The sequence below is a fragment of the Caloenas nicobarica genome, chromosome 2 (assembly GCF_036013445.1).
Source record: "Caloenas nicobarica isolate bCalNic1 chromosome 2, bCalNic1.hap1, whole genome shotgun sequence".
Lineage (NCBI taxonomy): Eukaryota > Metazoa > Chordata > Aves > Columbiformes > Columbidae > Caloenas > Caloenas nicobarica.
In genome coordinates this window covers 97,099,764-97,120,592 of record NC_088246.1, presented here as the reverse complement: position 1 = coordinate 97,120,592, position 20,829 = coordinate 97,099,764, and the positions used below count along the sequence as shown (strand labels likewise).

Genomic DNA, 20,829 nt, shown 5'->3' with positions numbered 1-20,829 from the left:
ATACTGCTGGAAGGGACTGAGGCCCACCCTGTGCTGGCTCCTCATCAGCCAGAGGGCATGAGATAGAGACATGGCTCCAGCAGATGAGGATGTGCTGCACTCTTCTTGTGAGTGTGTCCAGATGGATGCAGCCTTACCGGGACAGCTGAACACTGTGTTTGGCAGATGGCTACCTCATCCCTACAAATGATTGTCAACTCTCAAGCATTACAGAAGAAGAGAAGCCAGAGAGTCGTGGTCAATGGGGCAGAGTCAGGTTGGAGGCCTGTATCTAGTGGAGTGCCTCAAGGGTCAGTTCTGGGACCAATACTATTCAATATATTCATCAGTTACTTGGATGAGGGAATTGAGTGTACTATCAGCAAGTTTGCTGATGACACCAAGCTGGGAGGAGTGGCTGACACGCCAGAGGGCTGTGCTGCCATCCAGCGAGATCTGGACAGGCTAGAGAGTTGGGCGGGGAAAAATTTAATGAAATATAACAAGGGGAAATGTAGAGTCTTGCATCTGGGCAGGAACAACCCCAGGTTCCAGTACAGGTTGGGGAATGACCTATTAGAGAGCAGTGTAGGGGAAAGGGACCTGGGGGTCCTGGTGGACAGCAGGATGACCATGAGCCAGCACTGTGCCCTTGTGGCCAGGAAGGCCAATGGCATCCTGGGGTGTATTAGAAGGGGGGTGGTTAGTAGGTCCAGAGAGGTTCTCCTTCCCCTCTACTCTGCCCTGGTGAGACCGCATCTGGAATATTGCGTCCAGTTCTGGGCCCCTCAGTTCAAGAAGGACAGGGAACTGCTGGAGAGAGTCCAGCGCAGGGCCACAAAGATGATGAAGGGAGTGGAGCATCTCCCTTATGAGGAAAGGCTGAGGGAGCTGGGTCTCTTTAGCTTGGAGAAGAGGAGACTGAGGGGTGACCTCATCAATGTTTATAAATATATAAAGGGTGGGTGTCACGAGGATGGAGCCAGGCTCTTCTCGGTGACAACCAACAGTAAGACAAGGGGTAATGGGTTCAAGCTGGAACACAAGAGGTTCCACTTAAATCTGAGAAGAAACTTCTCAGTGAGGGTGACGGAACACTGGAACAGGCTGCCCAGGGAGGTTGTGGAGTCTCCTTCGCTGGAGCCATTCAAAACCCTCCTGGACGCCTTCCTATGTAACCTCACCTAGGTGTTCCTGCTCTGGCAGGGGGATTGGACTAGATGATCTTTCGAGGTCCCTTCCAATCCCTAACATTCTGTGATTCTGTGATATTCAGATTTTCTTTTTTCTCACTTTATTACTAACACGGGTGATAAGGCTGTTAACTAGTAAACTCAATTAATAAACCTGTAAAAAGATAAACCTGTATAAACATAATAAACCTATATAAGGATATCCAAAGCTTTCTGATCTCTTGGCCATTTTGCCAGACATAAGAAATAATTTTCAACCAACATCTACTCAGTTTGTGCAATCTTAGCTTCCGAGAGAAGAGACATTTATGGGCTTCCATAAGCCCAGCTGATCAGTCCAAGACTGAAGAACCAGAGACTTAATTTCCCTAAATAATCAAACAAAAATAAGACATTAATAGATCTTTTTAGATTTGAGTGTCCCATAAAAGTCCTATTAGAACCTTTGAAAAACTTTAGCTTTTATCTTTAAACATATTTGCAGAAAACACTTTTGAATCCATCAATAATCTGTTATTTATAAAACTGTTTAGAGCAATACCAAACCAGCTGTAGCTCTTGCAGAGGCAGGTTCCATCAGCCAGTGCTGCATCAGCCAGGAGCACTGGACTACTTTGTGGGCAATGCCACTCAGGAGAGAGAAGCCAGTGGTAGAGCTGTTGGTAAATATGCCAGTAGTAAAGATTCAATCAGGCAGCAGAGAAGGATTGATTTAGCTTTAGAAAGAAGGATATTCACTTCCTTGACTCAGGGACAGAGCTCACTTCGAACATACCCTATGAAATTTTTGCATCTATGGTTGTAAAACAGATCTAGAATAACCTGTTGAGATTAAGGGGTTTTTTTTCTTCATTCCTGCAGCTACTGCTTCTTTCCTCGTTGTTTCACAGGAAGACTTAATTCTTGAGGCACTAATTGAAAGGAGTGGAAAAAAAACTGTCAAAAAGCTAATCACCGCAAAGAGATGAAAGTCAAAATAAATTAAACTTGTAGTTAACAAAGTACTGATTCACTGACAGCCTGTCACACACAAGTACAGGATACACACCTGACTGCAGTAGGCTGAAAAATACAAGCCTGAAATTTTCCTTTGACACAAGCAATTCTCTAGGATTTTCACTTTTCAGAATTACTCAGCACAATAGAAAGGGAAATAACCCTGTATTACATTTTAATCAGAAGATTAAGCAATCTGCTTTGTCACAACCCAAATACAATATATTGTGCTCTTTCTCTTTGATCATGTATTGACAAACACACACACAAAGACAGGAGGGATAGGCCATCTCTTTTCCTCCATACTTGTATTTTTCCAGAGCACCCATCTAAATGCCCCCTTGTTTGTCTCCATCTGCTTCCACTGCCCTTGACAATGCCTGGTCCTCTTCCCTCTTCACTTCACAGGTGCCTCACCTTGGCCTCAAAAAGAGTCTTCAATTTACTTTCTAACCTATGCTCCCCTGTCATGCAGCAGAGCTTGCACCTTTTCCCTTCCTTACCTCTTCCCCCCACAACTGTTTATTAGGAAAACAAGACATTATGAAACTGATGCTATTTATAGGGGCTTCCAGTCCTTCCTCTTTGCTTTGTTTTGTGGATAGAGGAAAGAGCAGACAGCATTTCTGAGTGATCATTGGAGAAGATGCCAAGAGTCTCACCTGTCTCCTGTCTGCCAAATTGCATCTGTGAGACAGTTCCCAGCCCCAGGCATAAAACAAAAGGCATATTTCTTGTAACTCCAGAGGGCCAGTAGACTGGTTAATAAGAGCATAACTCAGCACATTTACCACATGCTGTATAAAGATAGATGCATGAAACATCTGATTCGTGTGAATGCTTATCCTGAGATCTGCTTCTTGCAGATAGCTTTTCAAATTATGTCTTACTTTATTTCTTTTCAAAAAAAACCAACACCCAACAAAAAGCAAGACACCAAGAAAACAGCTTTAAGTCTTTCACATAAGATTCTGAGAGTAGTATTTACACCTATTTGTTTATGACCTTAAGATCTCCTGAATGCTCCTGAGCAAACATTCTCCCCCAAAAGTAGGACAGTTTGGCTTGAAATGCCAGAGAAATTGCAGAGTTCTCCATAAAATCTTCAGTATATTGGATATATTATAATAAAGTTTGACTGTCTCCAACTGCAGTATTTTCAAGGTCTGTCCTATTTCTACATATTGCATTTTTATTCATTTATGTAGTTTGACAATTAAATCATAATTTGTCTTCCAAAAAAAGTTGACATATTTTTCTAGAAAGGTCCAACACCAACAAATCAGTATGACAACTGTCCCACTGTTCCTTCTGCCATTTGCATTCTTGCTTTCACTACCATACGTACCACCCCCTTTACCATCAGGTGTCCCTAAGTCTCTCATGCATATTTCAGTGCAGTTCAATAAAAACTTCTCTGAATAAGTCTCATGTCTAACCAACTAGTGCAAAACAGGCTCTGCAAGGTTCTGCTTGTCTAAATTGCCATAAGATGCACCCAAGTCTGTCATTACAAACCTTCCTTTCAACTTTTCTATGGCCAAAGACTAGTATAGCCATAGGGTTTTCATTACCTGTACACTCAAAAAAAAAGATGTATATACACACATACCTGCCCCACCCTCATATGTCCAGTCATGTTAGAACACCTCAATGACCCATGAACTTTTCCATACTTGTCTTTGTGTATGATAGACATTACATCAGTTCTTCCTCTTCTTTTTCAGCACTGGAACAAACAGCAGTGTTAAGGTATATTTGCTCCTCTGTTTGTAAAAACCAGAGTAGTACACAGCAATCTACTTAAAAAAAAAAAGTCTGTTTCTAAAGTGCTGTATAAGTTATGTTGCAAGCATCTCCATATTTGAAGACAATATACAAAACATAGAGCAACAAAAGGCGAAACAAAATGACATGTCTGGCCAAGCGCTAAGCCAAATAGCATTAATGCCAGCATTACATCAGAAAACATTCAAAAGCAGTGTGCTGTTGCTCAAGTGTCAGTTTTCTATTGTAGCAAGAATCAATAAGTCTTCCAAACGGCTTGACAGCCGCACAGAATAGATTAGCATGGAAGTTAGTTTCACTTGAAAGACGACCACAGAAAATTAATTTGCACCAGGGACTCTTGTGCACCTTCACATTTCAGAACAAGAGCCTAAACACAGAATAGCAGAAGAGCACTCTTCAGAGAATAGGATTATTGTCAAGTTAGAGAAACTTATCTGACTTACAGCTAATGCTACTTGGCTGAGACATAACAGGTTCATAAATTAAACTTGATGCAGCACCATTTTAATATAGCAATAGTGAGGCCAGTACCCACACTACTTTGGTAACTTCCATAGTCCTTCATTATGACATCTCTCACTGATTCTCTGATTAGACAGAAGTGTGAAATGTGTCCTGCTGGAATTTCAGAAGTTACAGAACTGGAATACGATTGGTCAGCTTCAAAATTGTCATTGACATTTTATAGTTTATTTCTTCTCATGAGTTTTTTTTTAGCAAAAACAAATTATGAAAATTTAATAAAGTTTAGAACACTGCCTTCAAGGGAAAAATACACTAAACCTTTTGAAGGGCAAGTAACCATTTGACTCAAAAAAAGAAATAAAGTGAAAAAAATACAATGCTTGCTCTTGATTTATAACTGCTACCAATATGGGAGAAAACCTTCATTTTAAAGTGTTATTTCAACTTCTTATCCTTTCTTCAGGTGAGGAATTCAGTTAAATGATGGGCAATACATAAAAATTTGCAAAGCTGACCTACGTCAATCTTTTCTGCTCGTAATTGTCAATGCTTCATGGCAGAAATCATTCTTCTTTCTCTGTATGTCACTACACTGACAGTCTCAGTCATTATTATGCATTTTGTGGTTCTAAAATTCTGCCCTCAGTAAGAATACCAGAGCACCAGTAATTCTCACACAGGAGAAAGTCAGTGGAGAAAGGAGCTAATTCTTTACAGCCAGCTTTCTGATTTCCAGCTGACTCCCACTGACTTTCAGCCCCCACTGCATCAGATCCTTCCAGCTGCTTGGTCAGCCTGAGACATTTAACAACCATCCCTACCTGAGCTTGGAAAAGAATTACAGGCTATTTCCAACTTCCAGAGAAACAAAGTCCTACCACCTACCCCTTCCAACACAGGGTCATAGACAACAAAAAGTCCTCAAACATCTAACCCTTAACTTTAGCATGCTGTAAACTTCCTCAGGACTCTTCCATGTTTCTTTTAGAACTCAATAGGAGCTCTAAATGTGCTCCACATAATACAGCATGTGAACACAAATCATGTACAGGGTCCAAAGCAATGAGTTTTGTTATAGCCTAGTCTTGTGCAGTAGCAGGACTTTGAGTGTGGATAATGCACTCGATTGCTCCCAGCTTCTCTGGACAAGGACTCAGTTATGGGAAGGAAAGTGATAACAGTTGTGGGGTTTTTATCCTTACTGCAGATAAATTTGTCACAAAATAAATGCCTTATGGCTCCTTGGGCATTGCCACATGCAATAGACATTATGAACTTCACAGCAGTTGCACAATTGCCTGTGACTGCAGAGAACAGATAGGCAGTCCCTTTCATCACTATGTTAATATAAGTATTGGTGCAAACAAGCAAAAGAAATAAATGCATCCACGTGTTTTACAAGTTTCAATTTGTAATGCATGTGTGGTTAGGATTAGTTAGGACTTGGTTGTGTTTGATACTGAAGAACTAGAGCTGTTGAGAGCATGGACAATAGCTGATTTATCTATGAAAGACAAGCAAGACCTACACAGGAGTATCATGGGTAGACTGGTACCTGCTTTGCTGCACTCCACAGTTCCAAGCTTGAGGAGAAAAAGTATTGGTCTCACAATTCCCTGCACCATTTTTGACATTGACAACGGTATGCATCCTACAGCACAGTGTGATACATTGGCTTGCCCTGCTAAAAGGGCAAGGAGAAAAGCTGCTTTCTGGGCACTTCCTTTTCCACCAAGGTACAAGCAGAGACCAACACACTCTGGCTAGAGGGAAACCAAACAAAACTGAAGTTTGCAAAATGAAACATTTAAAACATCGGAAACTGAGAGGTACACTTCCCCTATTACTACCTGATAACAATCCACAATGAATAAAATATGACTACTTTGGCAAGGACAAAATTTCTCTTAGAAGGTCTACAGAGCATCTTACAAAGATTCCAAAGGCACAATGAAATCGGTACCCGTAGTGCACCATTTAGATGTGGACATCATCTTCTATAATTGTGTTGTTTGGCCATACTTTTTACTTGCTATAAATTCACTTCCTAAGGGGGAATAGTTTGAAAGAACCCAACATATCCATGAGAAGAATATAAGTACAAATTGTCTGGTAGTCAGCAGGACAGAGCATGCGCAAATTTAAACGCAAAGAAGTAGCATCTAGCGCTTGTAGCTCAAGCAAACATTTCCTCCTTAATTTTCATCCATTCCTTAATTTGGGCACTGGCTTTTTTAAAAATAAAGTTAGGAAGAAAAAAAAAAAAATTGTTTTTTTGTGTAGGTTTTTTGTATGTGCCTGTCAGAACATTTTGAAACAGTGGGGACATAGTTTTGCATTTCAGAAAATTAAGGTATTAATTTTGGAATACTTTTATGTTCCTTGGGGCAGTTACTTACATTACAATAGCTTGTCAGTTTTCACTCTTTAATGGAAGGATCAACACTACCAAGAAGTCACGCTAGAGCTAGGATGTATCAGAAATTATTAGTCTGTATTCAGAAAGGCTAGAAGTCACAAACAAGGAAAAAAAAAATCTTGTCTTCTGAATGGGCAAACGTGCTAGTTCCAAATCCGTTCCCAACTGTGACGTCTCCCTCTCACTGAGAGCGCAGCACTAAATACACCTGTGGTAAGAAGAGAAAATTTATTACCTCCTGGGGAAAACCATGGTCCTTTATTTAAAGATATGGCCATCAGACTTGAGTTTTGGAAAATATATAGCAATACAATATATGTAGTACTGGTGGGTAGTATTTTAGTGCTGCTCTAGAACATTAAACATTTAAGTAATGTAGGTATCATCATGTTTTGTGTATGTTTTCACAGCAGATTTTTCATTATTGAACTCAAATTTTCCCAGAAAAAGACAGTTGTCAAGTATATCCACAGAAAACAACAATAAGCAGCACAAGAAAGAGTCCAGCAGACTTCAGTGTGTGCTCTGCTGTTTCTCTTATGTACATATTGCAGATCAATACAACCATGTACCTGCTGTAAAGCTGACACTGTCAATATTACAGATGCACAGCTATACGCATGAGCTAAGGACCATTCCTTCCCTTTTCCCCTACTTGCCCCCTGGGAGGCTTGAACAACGTGGGAAGAATAATCAATGCATTGCTAAATAATTCTCAGGTACTCTATCTGCTGCTATATCCTTCAGATACACTCTGACACTCGAGGCTCTTTCTCTATATAGGCACATAAAGCACCCTGGATTCCAATGTCTCTTGAAGAGCTCTCCCCAGCCGAGACCTTGCAACGATCATCACTCCAGCTCTCTGCCTGCAAACTAAAAAAAGCTTCTCCAGATTGTCCAACTTGGGAGACAGCTTGAAGACTTTAGCCCAAACTTCCATATCCATGCAGTATCTATATTATCTTATACTACCAGTGAAGTTAGGCCTCTGATGTCAAATCAGTAACATCATATTCCATACCTGCCACATCCCCAAATATTTTTTTTGAATCGAGACTGTTATAGGATCTTAAGAGATATGGTTGCCTATCTTCTCTTTGAGGCAATAGATGTTTAAGTAGCTTTGATAAACCCTAAACATTAATGCAATCATTCAATTAATACATACTTTCTTATTGGTGAAATATTTGTCAGCTTTTGTGCATCACACCTTCCATAAAATGCAAACATTTTGTTACATCCTGCTTCGAGAAAAATTATTTTTTTTCCAATCACTGCTGTACACAAACAGCAGATGGAAGTTAAAAGGGGATACATTTAGATACAGGGTATACATCAGTGCCTCTTACGACTTAATGATCAATTAATATTTTATGGCTTGGGACCATTTTCTAGCACGATTTGCTTTTTTTAATAGCTTGTATTTGCAAACAGTACTTTAAACATTTAGCTGCCTCACGCACATATTCCATTCCTTTGCCTCTTCTGTAGACCAAACATATTCTTTATTGGCTACAGGCTGCAATTAAAGCCACACCTATAGCTAATTAGGCAGTTGCCACAGTTTCCTAAATGAACTCCTATGTGGAAGCTACCCTTCAGTAATTTTGGCTGTGCATACAAATACACAGATTATGTTCACTTTGGCAAAACTGGATTTTGTCTACAACAGAGTCATAGAGCACATGTTTACACTTTGGCTAGGACACAGTACACACCATACTTGTTTTTCCAGTCTTGACATAAGTGGGTAACATATGTCCTGCAGCAACATAAGTAACACGAATTATGTATCACAAAACTGGACCCATGATTGGCACCAGCCTACTTGCAAACGAGTAAGAGTTCCACCATTAATGTGACATCTATGCTGGATCAGACCTCATGCAACTTCAGTAGGCACAAGGATGGCCACTGCCTAATCTTCTGCAACTGGTCTTCGGAGGCAAGGAAACAAATTCCACGAATACAACAGCCATATATTCCTTATGCTATGCTAAATAAATGCATCCTTTCAAAAAAAAAATATATATATATATTATTTTTCCTATAGTCCAGGACACCATGAGTGTCATTTTCTCCTTCATGCTGAAACCAGGGTAACTCCAGGGGCCGCAGCAGATGCAGTTGAAGAGCAAGGACAGATTCATGTCCCTTGTATAGAAAACTCATCAGGAACATAAAATGCTTAAATAAAAATTGAGATCAGAACATTTGCTGGTGTGCAACATGCTTCCTGGGCTATTGAAAGGATGTCGCACTCCTGTTTTTCCCAAAGGCATACCACTGCTGAGGTGGCATGTCACAGCCGAAAAGCTTATAGTATTCCTTTCATTTCACTTAGAGGCATACTATGCAATGCAGCAACCCTAACTGCAAAATACCATCACAGATCCCATACATCGATCAAGCATATAGTGTTACTGGGCTACTTAGAATTGCAGCAGCCATGAAAAGGCTAAAAAACTGGGGGAGGGAAGAGTATCCGTGTGTCTATACTTTTTAGGTCACATATATGGTGGATTACTTGTATTTGGCATATGAACTTCCAGCAGAAGGTTGCTTATTTCACACTTGCAGTTATGTTAAGCACACTTGTTTCTTATGCCTACTGAAGAATTGCTTAAAAAAAATCCTGATTAGGCAGCCAAGCTGAGACACAGGAAACCAGAGAGCTTACAAAGAAAACTTTGTATCAAGAGCACTCAGGTTAAACACAGGTCGCATACAAGTTCAGTACAAAGAACAACAACTGCAAAGCCAGATCTCCCTTCAGAACCACACAGAAAATCCTGAACTTGGCAGAAGTCGGTGACAAACCTTCTATTGGCATCACTGATGCTTTAGACATGTTTGTGCAAGGCCTAAGCTGATGTATCCATAACACCCAATAGGAAATATCCTACTGCTATTAGTAAATCCTGGCACAACTCTCCATGAAAGGCTGCACTGAGTCAACTCAGTTATCCATGGTAACAGAATAAGATAGCTCAGAATGGGGGGGCCAGAAGACACAAACCACACCCCACACAAAAATACTGAAACCACCCACACTGACAGCGCAAAACACAGAGAACATTAAGTGTAAGAACATATTTAATACATTCACCTTTGAAAGTATCCATTTTCAAAACATCTGTAAAGAGCACAGGAAGGCTCAAGTACAACCAGGCAAAGCAGGCAAAGCGTTTTGCAGCTAGGATGTCACTGCAGCTAGTGCTGCTGGGAAAAAGCTTAATTAACTCATTACAGAGATAACAGAAAGCTGGTTAGTTGTGTTAGACCTCATCCCCACAGTACACCCCCTCTTATGACAAAAGTCACCCACTTCCTATGAAGGAAGAGCCTCTTGGGTGTCTGCCAGCACGACATCCCATGTGGGTGGCTGTTGCTGCACCCAAGTCCTCACAGGGGCAAAAGCAGGGAAAAGAACATGGCAAGGTGAGACAAACTTCAGGTCCCTGGAACAGGGATTGCTGCAAGAAGTTACATGGGCAAGAACTTGTACCCAACTCAAATCTGAACCTGTTTTTACATTCTGCCCTGTCCTGCAGCCTAAAACAGGAGCCAAAACCATTTTGCGTCCCTGGTACTGAAGGGACCATTTACAAGGCCAAGACAAGTAAGAACAGCTTTGCTTCTTTGCTCCCACGACATTCAACTAAGAGGGGGAACACCTGCCAGCTTGGCCTATCTCACCTACAGATGGCCCATTCTCAAAAGCAGAGTAAAGTTATACAGTCTAAAGGGGGGCAGAGAACAAAACAACAACAAAAACCACCACACTACAGGCAAAGACAGAAAATGACTAGAAGGGGGAGGGAAAGCAGAAAAGGCAGAGAGCATAAATATTAGGAAAATATCTTTTTTTTTTTAAACAAGGTGGTGCAGGTACTGCAAGTGCCACATGGGTAGTTTCTACATGAAATGAGGGTTAAATCTTAATGACCCTTGTATATGTTCACTTTGACATACAAACCCCACTTTTGCAAGAAGCTCACTTTAGTACTTCCAACCAACGGTTGTTACAACAGTGTATGAAAGCTTCAGAAGTCCTGCACCCTTCCTCCATAGAAAATCTTCAGATGAAACACTGACAGATCTACAACCTCAGCAGCAACCTGTGCTCTCAAACACTGTCTGTCCCTTCCTGCCCAGCCTACAATCAAAACCACTTCAGTGTCTTTGAACACATCTGGATGAAGTACAGCTCAATGAAGCAGTCCCAGAAGGGCTTCCACCCTCCAGAATAAACAAGCCAAGTGAAAGACAGTGACATTCAATCCCAAGAACAGTATGCAAGTGTAACCAATTGTCATGGTCTTCAAAAGCAACACAGAAGCTGGTGAGACCTTAAATAGTGCGTATTCACAGTTTTCAACTTATCTACAAAATATTATTAATAATTCCACTCAAACTATTACAGACCAAACTCCCCATCACCCAAGCCCTGAGAAGAAGCATGTACCGGCACTATTTAGAAAGAAAATAGTCATATTCATTTAGGTACAGGAAAAAAAAATCCATTTTAACCAAACTCATTTTTTTTCTTCTAAGCCACTCCTAAGCATATTATGACAAATAGAACCATTAAATCTCCACTACTGCAAGTATTTTTTGAGGAAAAGGAGCTCCACAGATAGCTAAAGTAATATATTGTTACATTAACTAACAAATGCATACTACTAGTGATTTTTCCGCAATGTCTCAAATTATGTATAAAGGACTTTTGTGACTCCACACACACTTTCAAGGTTAGAAAACTTTCATGGCAAAAACATCTCATGCTTCAGTTGAATTTTGTGCAGTCTTTCAGCTACTGCTGCTTAGCTTTGAAACCTGTGTCACAGCTCAAAAATCAAAGCATATGAGATTGATTTTAAGAATACAAACCCATTGACACAATTACTTGAAAAAGCAATTGAAGACGACATGGGTTAATCCAAAAGAAACATAGGATTTTTTTGTGTGTTTTTTGTTTGTTTGTTTTGTTGTTGTTGTTTGGTGGGTTGGTTTTTTTTGTTTGTTTTTTAAATGGGGGAATAAGACCAATGCTTCTCCCTGCTAGCATGCCTGCAGAGAAGGCACTGCTGTCATGTCTATCTACCTCCCAGAGCTGAAGAGTGGAGAGAGCTGGCCACCAAGGCAGGCAGGCGAAGAGGAGATCCCAGGAGGCTAGTCATCCTCTTTCGCAAGCTGTTAAGTACCTCTCAGAAGTGGGGTGACAGACACACAGAAGGTCTTTCATTCAGTGCCGCATCCCTGTGCCTTCTTGCTATATATTAGTGCAAGGTTACAAATCTAATGAAAATCTGATGTACAGCACTGTGGGAGTAGACCTACCCATAATCGCTAGCTATGATACAATAGGGAGATAAATATAAGCCCCTACTAATGGAATAGAAATGCGTGAATGCAATTATGCATTCTCAGTTTAGTTTACATCTAGGTATCACTGACTATGACAGTAAGAAATGAGTTTTAGAAGCTTTAGTATAACATAGTAAAATCAGAGCCATGCTCTCCCACAAGTCTTGAGCATGCATTTAGCTGTAGCATCGCAAATCTAATTTGTTTACATGATCTCTAGATCAGATTATGAATGTCTTCAATCCCTTGAATAGAACAGAATCTTAGAAATCATTAGGTATACTTTTTCTCTCTTGCCTTTTTTGTTGGTCAAGAATATCCCCACATCTCTGGAACAAGAAAAGTATACTACTACAAAGCATAATGATAAACTGAATGAAAAATCTAGATATTTTCTTGCATAACAGAAAAAGTATATAAAGTGTTGTGGGTATACCAGTTAGAAATTAGGTGGGGCACCGTCTGAAAAGGCTGTTACCAGAAACCTTAAAAACCAGCTATATACTGTAACCTATGATGTGATTTTTGTCAATAAATAAGGCCATCAGTAAAAGAAAGCTAAAAAAAATGTGCAAGACTGAATTACTAGGACTGAGACATAAGGTATTAGGTTTTTTTTCAGGTAGGTGCCTCATAAGTGATGCTTCGATTTTATATATTTAGTAATAGTTTGTGTTCTACATTATCAAGGGTACATTTTCAATAAATAGAAACAACATTATTTATTAGTGACCCCAACAGCATACAACACAGCTGAAAATAAATCAGCAAGGTATGGAGATAAAGAAAAAAACAGTGAGACATTCGGTAAATTAATTTTAAAAACCACAATCTAAAATAAATAAATCAATCTCATAAATTCTATAAACTGATTACTTTCACTTTCTCAGAAACATCTGAGAGTGGCTAATAGCAGTGATGGGACACTGAACGTAACAGATCACAAAACTGGTCTAACTGGTCATTCATAAATCCCTGTTACAGTGACTAGTTTTATCTAAGAGATTAAATTTACCCTCATCCCTTATGTACATGTGGCTTTAGCAGACTACTACAAACAAGAAGTGTTTTTGGCAAAAGTATTCTATACAGTTTTGCTTTGCAAATCACAAATCTCTCATATCTTGTAAAGAGAAACCACATTTAGCTTTAAATAATTAATCAGATACTCTAAATAGCATTTCATATGAAATATTTAGTAACTGCCACAGGGCAACCACAGCAAGTGCTGTGTTCAGTCTTACAAACCTGAAAAAGAAAATCATGGCTTCTGTTTGTAAAGTCATATGTAAGTCAGAAACTCCAGTGAGTTCAACAGCTTCACAGTGATAAAAAAAGGCAAGATTCAGACAACACATCTGGTATAACCAATCCCATATAAGTTAGGAGTATTTATTCTTTCTACATTTACAATTACACCAACATCAATGCATTCCTCCTCAAAACATATGTTTCCTTTTAGGTCAAGTTGTACATTGATAAGCACCTAAAACTCCCATCTAGCATCTGGTAAGAAGAAATACAAGGACCAGCTCTCCAGTTATATGAGTTTGCATCAGTGAGGGATAGCCACCAAAGCATTGAAGTACAGCATTTGAAGTACACTTAAGTCTCATGTTAAATTCTTCAGCACCCTAAACCACAAGCTATAGATCCACACAGTTTGGAACCACCTATTGTATATTATCTGTTACATTTTTAATATGAACCTATTTATACAACACCTCAAAACAAACAGCTGAAGATTCTAGATCAAAACCGCATCATTTATGATTGCATTTCTGTATTGCAAAAAAGCAAATGCTAAAAGGAGGCTTTCTTCAACCATTATTTTCTCCTGCCAGCAGAAAGCAGAGTAGCCTTTATCTTAAGTCATTTATACCCTTTCTTTTCTTTGTCCAGTGCCAGAGCTACAGCAGTTGATAGGGCCAGCTTTCTGTACGCTCTAGGGCAGCTTTGATTTATCCTACCATGGACAAATCCAGTATGTAACAGAAAAGCATAGCCTCTTCCCACCTACCAAAGTTTCTATGTGAAACCTGCCTCTCCTTGCTAACCCAGCACCAGAGACACACTGCTGTGTCTCATAGGTGCTGGCTGCTGCAAAGGCTCTTCAGAGCTCTCTGAATCCACCCTCCAGCCATCTCTAATCTGTGTGACAGGAACAGTCTGGCACTAGGAAAGATGAGAAGCCACAAAGCACAAAATCACTTTGCACAAAACACCTCTCTCTAATCTGTTCTGAGCACTTTCTGCTCATCCTTCCACATTTTTTCAGTGCCCTATCAGCCCGTGACATTTTAAGCATATGTATGCTTCTTGCATACATGCAAAGTCTAATTTGATGTGCACTTGTTCTGAATAATCAATATAAATTCAGTCACCTAAGAAATGCTCTTGAATATTTCCTTCTAATTATGCACCAGACTACAATCCCATGCTACTCTGACACAACGCTGCCAGCATAATCCTCTCCATGGTAGCATATGGTGTAACCACAGATCTTGAAAAGACTAAGTGCAGGCAATACCTAAGCAGATGCTTAAATGTGTACTGCAATAACAAGCACGCAAGTGATCCAAAAATAAAAGACTATACATTCCACAAGTGTAGAACTGTATGTTACTGAAGGATCGATTAAATATTTCATACAATCACTCACTACAAGGAGTGTCTGGAGTTACCCATCTGTCTTTCCTAACAAGGGTAAATATTTCTTCACTGTTCAGGAAAAGCAACACTGTATGAATAATTGATTTTTCAAACAATTGGTGTGATGTCTAAGTTCACATAATTTAATTTCCCTTTGTCAAGACATACTACCAATAAATGACTCCTAAAAGAGAATGAGAAAAGACAGACATTATCAAAATTTAACTGGCATTATAACTTCAAAAAACCACAGTGAACTATAAAATTCTCCATCACTAGGCCATAGATACATATTGCTTACAAATCCCCTCTTTCCTCACCCACCTCTAATCATAAGTAGATGTTATTTTCTATTAGAGTCCACATACAAATTAAGTGAAATGAACGCAAACAGAAATTTTGTTAGCTAAATCCTATCCCAACTGAAGTCAGTGGCAAGACTCCCATGGACTTCAAAGGCAGCCAGATTTGGCAGGGGTTAAGCATTCCAAATGGCATTCAAACAACAGATGAACATTTGTGGTAGTTCAAAGGCATGAGACATAGCTTGTGACTTATTTATGTTAAAATCTTATCCCAGCTTATACAACCGTGGAAAGACCACTACATCTAGAAGTGGGGACAGGCTACTGAGAGAGCCTTGTGCATCTGCTGTTGTGAAAGCCAACTTGCTAGGATGAAGGAAAATAGTGAAAGGCAGCTGTATGTGGTCAGAGGATGCCTATACGAGGCAGCAATCCAGCTGTCCACAGCAGATGCTGGGGACCAGGGATGCATCTCTCCGTCCAAAGTTCCAGGTCACCCCGGTCATGAACTTAGGCTTAGCATTTCACACACTACTAAAAAATGTGCATGTGCTCACACCAAGTTCTTGCTTGGCCTTAGTTTATCATTAAAAGACTTTGATTTTGTGATCTTACAAGACCTGTCCTATTCTACAAAAACCTATTATGAGGATCTACATATTATTGTCTTTCCTATACCCCCTGAAAACATTGTTCATAGGTTTGTTTTCTCTGTTTCCTCCAAACAGAACTTAAACAATCATGCCTATCCAACACTGAAATATTCAGCCATCACCCATCCTGTAGAAATCAACATAGTGTCATTTCTAGGGAATCCACCGATTTCATCCCAAAGATAGGAAATCCCCTACCAAAGAGAAAGAGTTTTATAGCTTTAAGAGTGGGTTAAAACACACTCAGCTGAGACTAAGAGTGTAGTATTAAAGGACACAGTAAAGATTCATAAAATACATTTACATCAAACCCAGCCAATTTACAATCACCCACAGGCAGAGTACCCAGGCACTGGACTACACAGGCACAGATGCATCTGTGCTGGCTCCAGACAGAGCCAGCTTGGACACAGCACCCAAATAACCAGGTTCACAGGGCAAGTGTCCAACTGGCTCAGGTGAATATTAGCTCACCAATATGTCCTCTCCATTACAGTTTTACTGTGCATTTTTATAGTGTGATTTGCATATGTTTCGTATTATCTGTATTTGTTTTTCACAGCCACCCGGTGTCATTGCCCTGCTCTGTGCTTTCTCCTGCCACCACAGGCAACCAGAAGTCCCTCACATAAATGAAGTGCTATTGGCAAAGCAGTGGAGATGGGGTCAAATAAAGGTCTGTAACATCTCCATGAAACAAAAAATACTTCGCCGAATTTGAGAGAATCATTTAGTTAGCATAATATGAACTTTAGATAGTTCTCTGCTCTGATATTCACATCGACTTTGCTCTACACTCTTTTGTAGGTCTATTCTCATATTCCCTAACACATGGAAACTAGTTCAAAGATACTTCAGAATTCCAAAAAGTAGACCAAACTGTTTCAGGCTGACCATGCAGCATCTTATCAGAAAAATAAGAGTCCTTTTGTTTTGGGTGCTTTTGACTGAGAAATGGCTTTGCTTTAGAAGACTCTATTTTGCATTCTCTATGAGCATGCACAGTTTGGAACTAAAGTGCTCTGAAAACAAGTTATAAAGGCTCTTCAACAAAGTGACAGATTCTATGCAGGCAGCCCTGACAGTAAAGCATTTCACCAGCAATTTGATGATAACACTTCAGGATTGAGAGCTAATGCAAGTTTTCATTCACAAATACTTACTCTAGGCATTTTTCTTATAATACTATATTCCAAAATGTAAGTTGAAGATGAACATTAGAGGTTTATCACGCAATAATTTTCCTGTCCTTATAGGTAACAAGCTGCCCAATGAGGTGTTTTTAGGACATAATGAAATCATTGTTACCCTAACGTTAACACCCTTGTGCTAATATAACATGTATCTAAGCCATCTTTTGCCCCAGAAGTTGCCCCACACCTCAGTTAGATCCACTTTAGAGAAAAAACAAACAAAACCACATACATACAACACACCACCACAGCAAACCACTCCCCCCGTTCCCCCCCACCCCCCACCATCAAATGTGTTACAGTAGCTTAAGGTCTCCTGTGACACTGGCTGGTGGTGGGAGACCACAGTGATAAAACACTCGCATTTCATGTATAATATTCCACCACTGCCTCTGAAAAAAGTTAAGTACAAGGCTGTGTAGATAACATTTCTTGGCTTGGCCATTGAACAAATCCAAACATGAATGCACAAAATTTCACATTTTTGTTTGTATTCAGATCAAATGAAAGGTTCTACCAAATCCAAACTAAATATATGGGTTTCAGTATTTTGAAAGAAACTGAGAATCTACATAAGAGAGTGGAAAGCAGTAGTCATTCTCTTTTATCCAATATCTTACTGTGCAGAGCATTTCCTTAGTCCCAGGTAAGTTAAACCCATTTTATCACAGGAGAAGAGCTCCCTGATGGCATATCAGCTTTTCTAGGGTGGCATAAACTTAAGACAGAGCTCCGAATTTTACCATTATACATTCACAGGAGCAGATGTCTGAATCAAAACCTTCACTGTCTCAGACAATAAACACTTTGACTTGCTTGATAAATACATCAGTTTTCAGTGTGACAGAGCTGCAAAACAGGAAAGATTAACCCAGCTCAGAATACCCCATCCTTGAAACAGCTGAGATCAGAAGACAGACAGATTCAGACCTTTCAGGCAAAAAAGGCATTTCAGCTGATGTGTTCTGTACCTCAGAAGAGGTAAATGTTCGCATCATCCTGAATGGGCAGGGTGGGGGTTAGAACAATTCCACTAGTAGGATTGTCCCAGAATTTCCCTGAGCAAAAACTGTTGGATCCATTTGGTCTGAGTTTACAAGTAACATACAAATCATTCATCAGATGTTCAATCTCTTGAATTTATTTTGCACCTGTTTGGTCAAATATAAGCAGTCTATCTTCTCTCCCCCTTTTCTCTCAGCAGTTGGAGAGCAGACAAAGTATTCCACTTCTTCCACTTTCCATGATATTATTGTTTTAGAATAAGTCTTGAGCTTCAAAGATGAAAATGGGAAATTACAGATCTACAAACTCCATGCCACCATCAATGCATTTTTAACGTTCATTCACAGAAAGCAAATGAAACTGGAAGATTTGCAGTAGTGGAAGCATTAGCAGGTGTCTATGAAAATTGATTTTACATTGAGAATGCCAAGTTTAATACTGAGGTTTCTGTAGTGAGACTGAAGCAGTAACTTGGAGGCAAAACGGAGCAAACCAATTTCCATCCATTAGGTGTTAGGCCAAGTGTTAAGGCACAGAAGAGAGTAAAGTTTAATCTTTAATGGTTTTATGGAAATACAGTACTTTTTCTTCTTTCTGTTCTGTTCTCAGCAAATGACAGTTTCAGTGCTGAAACTTCCATATGTCTATGCTCAGCATCTTTTACTCTTCAGTTAGAAAAAAACTTCAGTCCCAGATGACCAGTTACAGTTGCAATACAACAAAGTAAGTCTATCCAATCCCTCATTCAAAATTGTTCAAGTACCAGAATATCATTCGATGAGAACCATTTTTTTCATAATTAAAACTGAAACCACTTGTGATATTTATGTCCTTTAGTCCTTTCAAACTGCCCTGAGGAACTGAAGAACTAGTATGACCAATACCAAGCACTTCTATCACAATGGATGAAAGCAAGCTATAAAATTGTCTTTATTCAAAGTCTGTAAAGTCCTACATATTAATATATCACAAGTACAAGCATCAAGTTGTAGTGACAGTACAAGACACAGAAGTGTAAAACCAGTCTGCTCTGATTGCTCTGTATCACTTGCCCATGCTAGAGCATACATTGTGCTGTACACAGGGAAAAAAAAAGTAGAAAGCTGTGTCTGGCGTGGGTGATGTATGTCCTCTTCCGATACCCATATCTGACTTTCTAATCACCACAGAATACAACAAATCCTAAGCAGTAAGATTTGGAAAGATGAAGAGAACTGTTCATTAAACAAAATCAAAGTCTAGAATAGTATAATTTCTCCTGCCCCTTCACAGCATATGTGAGAAACAAAGAGGCTCTCCTGACAAGGGCCACCACAGATATACCTTATGAAATGTAGAATATTAGATAGGGGGGGAAGTGAAAGTACTTAATGAGTTGCAAAAGGGCTTATACTGTCAGTGGTCAGATTAAGCACAGCAGTGATCAGGAAAAATATGTTCAGCTCTCTGCTCAACAGCAGTCAGACATGTGGAAAAAATCCCAGAGGATCTAAGTAGCAGCAGCACTAAAGTCAATCAAAACTAACAATAACACTGTGCCTGACAGTGAATAGAAGTTATTCTGTAGCACCATCCACCCTTTTTGTCTTTATTCATGAGCTGAAAGTGAATAATCTGGATCTCTCAGCAATAATCACTTGCTTGTGATGTGCTGTGTATACCCTGCTGGAGAGGGGAGGAGACATGGAGCTGGATAGAAGAGAAAAAAAGAGAGTGTGCCAATGGAAAATCCCAGTGTTGTTTTTTTTTTTTTTCCCAATTTCAAGATGAAATGTGATTTTTCTTCAAGCTAAACATATTCTGGTTTCCAATTTCAAATTAAAAAAATGCAATCAAATTGGCTACCATAGTTATGACAGACCTTCTTTGGAACAACTAGATTATTGTTTGGCCGAAACATATCTGCATTACAAAAGGCAGCTATCCTCAGTGGAGGGACAATCTGCCCCTGGAAATGTGACACAAAGCAGCATGTCTGCTGCTCTGAATGTGCGAAAGCAACATGGTGCTTCAGAAACCCTTGCAATGCTTCTGACCTTGGCTGTTCCACCAAAAGGCACAGTGACAGACACAGCACGAAAAGAGTTCTTGCAGCTGCATAGTTTAAACAGGTTGTCCCCTTATTTATCCCTGTACAGCCTCACAACAGCAAAACACATGTCCCAGCAGCCACAAAGACCAGCTATTGTAATCCTCTCCGTATTGAGTTTCCCCACAGGGTTTTCCTGCCTCACATGGTTAGTGCGGCATGCAGCAGCCTGTCAGCCACTGGGACAGAGCTACAACAATTTTACTACAGCCACCCAGCACACTCAGGCAAGAGCCTGCCTTCAGAAGAAAGGCGTTGCACAGATTTGTTCACTCTTGGTTGCAGAGTTACATTTCTTGATGCTACTCCTCATCCTTGTGTCCAAACTAATATGAAGGACTGTTCAGTAAGCTTTCCTTCAGGTAAACAACTTCCCTGTAAGAAGCTCTGTGTGTCTTGGCAGGTCACAGCTGCCCTACACACAACTTCTGTATGCTCAGCCAGTCGTCCTCCAGGTTTACAAATGTTTTTGCCTTTCAAAGGGGTTGGCTTTGATCACTGCTTCATGCCAGGAGACCTTCAGAGCTGTACCACATCCCTTCAGTCTCCTGCCCAGTAAAACCCTTCTTGCATTGCTTGCACATTCTTTCTGGCCTTCTGCCTTCAGGAATCTGGTAGAACAGATCTGCAGGTCTTTTTCAACATGACTTACTTTCCCTACATGAAAAAATAATATGTAAATAGGTATAAAACCCAACCATGGCATAATTGCCATT

At 39.9% G+C, this 20,829-nt stretch overlaps 1 protein-coding gene across 21 annotated transcripts in view; it reads right to left on the bottom strand.

Annotated features, from left to right (window-relative positions):
* Positions 1-20,829, bottom strand: part of LOC135986103 (poly(rC)-binding protein 3-like) — a 525,102-nt gene that overhangs the window by 375,480 nt on the left and 128,793 nt on the right. The gene's annotated exons all lie outside the window — the stretch shown is intronic.